General features: G+C 31.2%; 1 long non-coding RNA gene across 1 annotated transcript; it reads right to left on the reverse strand.

Moving 5' to 3' along the window:
• Nucleotides 1-410: 410 nt before the first annotated feature.
• Nucleotides 411-2,359, reverse strand: LOC139526782 (uncharacterized). Its single transcript, XR_011665169.1, has 3 exons — nt 2,231-2,359; nt 1,859-1,904; nt 411-466 (listed from the first exon to the last, which is right to left on the reverse strand). It is a non-coding gene; the product is annotated as an uncharacterized lncRNA (long non-coding RNA).
• Nucleotides 2,360-3,006: the final 647 nt, after the last annotated feature.

The following is a 3,006-nucleotide window of genomic DNA, read 5'->3' on the forward strand; positions in this document are numbered from 1 at the left end:
ATAAAGTTTAATAAGGAATAATGGAAGATTTACATTTTCGCGATGATTTAAATTCGCTTTTTTTTTCTACTCGCGAAAGTCGCGAAAATAAATCGGTCGCGAAAATAAGTTGGTTTACAGTATTTGACTAAACATATAAATGAGTCACCAGCTATTGGTGATGCTGTTCATGTTGGTAACAACAATATTTTTATTGACAGTTCAATGATATCCACAATGTGTAAAATAAGCTACGTTCTAAAATATTATCTTGTTTTATCCATAATCTTAAACGTTCGCAGTTCCAATTATTTTCTCACTTTTGTTCGTGCAGTTTATCAATGTAATTGGTCAGAATTTTATCATTCCGGTGCAAAAGAGACATACACAAGCTATACAGTCTATACCAGTTATACCAATTATACACTCGCCTGTTTTATAATCTTGTAACGCATTATACAAATGCTGGTCCGATTGCGCCGTTTGTCTGTAAATTTTAAAACAAAGGCATACTTTGGTAATTAAAACATGCACTCAAAAGTGTGATGTCAAAGTTATCGCAGTCGTTCTTTCAAATTGTATGTTACTTATAAAGACACAACGATTAAAACAAAGAACTTCCCATAATTTATATGTTGATCCTTTGAATACATTAATTTCATAGCAATTCATGTTTCAACCATTCTGACCGCCAAAATATTTGAAGTCTTATAACTAAAGTGGCAATTTAAATGCAACATATCATGTTCCATGTTCTCCTTTCAGTGAAAATACAAGTACAATTTGTAATGAGCAAAACGATGGTACATTTGGAGGAGGATCCTCTTACCCTTTCGGCACATAAGATCACCACCGGTTGTTGGTGGGGCCCGGATGCTCAATCTTTTTGGTTTTCTATGTTGTGTTTTGTATACTGCTTGTCTTTGATCTTTTTTTCATTTTTGCCATGACATTCTCAGTTTATTTTCGAGCAAATCCATTGTATCTCTTTGACGGCAGTTTAGTATACGTTGCCATAAGATACTTACACCGTATCGCAACTAAGTTTTGTTATTCTGATACTAACACCGTATCGTAACTAGGTTTTGTTTTTTCTGTAACTCGTTTCAATTTTATACGAATCAAACGAGTAACTCCGCTCATTTCCTTCAAATAACGAACGAAATAATCAATGAAATTAGATTAAATGAAAGGACACCTGTTCAATTACTCTTCATATTTTTATAACCTGTGCTACTTGGCTATCCAAAGTACAAAAATTATAATGTAGAGTAGTAGACTCCGAAAGACAGTAACACACGTCCAGGGGGGGGGGAGGGGGCGATGGGGCATCAAATTTACACGGTTATTTGGTTAACACCGCCAAATTCGTTTTATGTCTATACCAAACCGAGAATATGTAACGTTTATATAATTATACAGAGTGTTGGTCTTTCGAACTGTGTCATCTTTTCATATCAGTGTCTTGTGTAGCTTAATTCGTGTTGCTCAGTCTTTACATGTAGTTTCCATGTTGTGTTTTGTGTACTATTCTTTGTCTGTTTGCCTTTTCTTTTTTAGCCATGTAATTATCAGTTTATTTTCGACTTATTAGTGTTAATGCCCTTTTGGCATATTTCGCCTATCTTTAGATTCATAGCACTTTTTTTAAAACTGCTTTAGACTACAGGGTGAACTGTAATTATTTTGTGAAATGGATAGTTGATTCGTTGGCAGTCAAACTGTATCTCCTTATTTTAATGTTGGATCTTATTTTGATAAAATAGAGAAATACAGGAAGGTGATTTTGTTTTATTTATTCTTAGTATTAATTGATATTTGTGATTTTTTTCCAAAAACATTCATGTATTCGGAGAGAGAAAAACCAACATTTATTTACCTTAGCTCACCAAATGTTGATTCATATACAATGTTGTTGCTGTCTTCTGAAGAAAAAGAAAAAAAAAATTATTTACAATAATGTAAAACACATTTTTAGTGTTCTTAACAATATATTGATGGGCTCAATGATTTTGCAAAAACATTTGTTGATTTAAAAAAAATAATTTTGCATTGTGTTTTGTCCAAGTATATTCACCTGTAGTTTACCGTTGTTCAAATCTCATACTAATAATTCGATTGAATAGGAGGCGAAAAACATAAGCCAAGGGAACTGAGCAAACCAAAAAGACGTGTTTATAAACAAAGTAAGCTATAGTTATTAGATTATATACGTTGTATAAATGGCTGTTAAATAATCTTAAATCTGTACCTCTTTTCTTGAACATTCGACGCTTACGGTGCATAAACACAAATAAACTGGTGACGCCTAATGTAAATACGATTACAGCAAATCCTGTTCCTACACCAATTGCAACCCCATTAATTGATTCATCAGTCGGTGACACTACATTAAGAAAAAATCAATTATACTTCGTCCAATAAGATTGTGTAATTCCTTTTAAGATAACACACACTGAGATTATCTCCCCTTATTATAATCAAATTTAAGTCAACATATATGTAAAAATTTCAAAATAAACCAAAGTTTGAACTAGAATTAATCAAGCAACGGCCACGTTATGCATGTTATCTTAATAAATAACTTTGTTTCATAGATTTTTTATTATAATTATAACAACTGAAAGCTATTTGTTTATAAACTTCCTTATATAAGTTCAAAATTTGTCTGCTTTAAGATGACCGAAGTTTGTTTTTATTTTGTTTAAAATGTTTTCTTTATTTATCATCGGACAATTTAACTGAATTATTAGCACTAGTTTATATTACATGCGTTTAATTTAAGCTTTGAAAAATTACTTTAACAGCATGACAGGATTTGATAAAAAGTCTTTATTATTAAATCAACACCTACCTTGTGACAATCATCATATCAATTACAATGTTTTAGATTATTTTAACAAAACCTTAGCCAATGAAAGTACATTACTTGTAGGACAAAATTGTACTTAACAATATAACTATCGGAAATCATGTTCGGATAACAAAACAAATCCTCTTTTTTATGTTAATAAACATTCTTACTAT

This window comes from Mytilus edulis, chromosome 6 (genome assembly GCF_963676685.1).
Source record: "Mytilus edulis chromosome 6, xbMytEdul2.2, whole genome shotgun sequence".
Taxonomy (NCBI): Eukaryota; Metazoa; Mollusca; class Bivalvia; order Mytilida; family Mytilidae; genus Mytilus; species Mytilus edulis.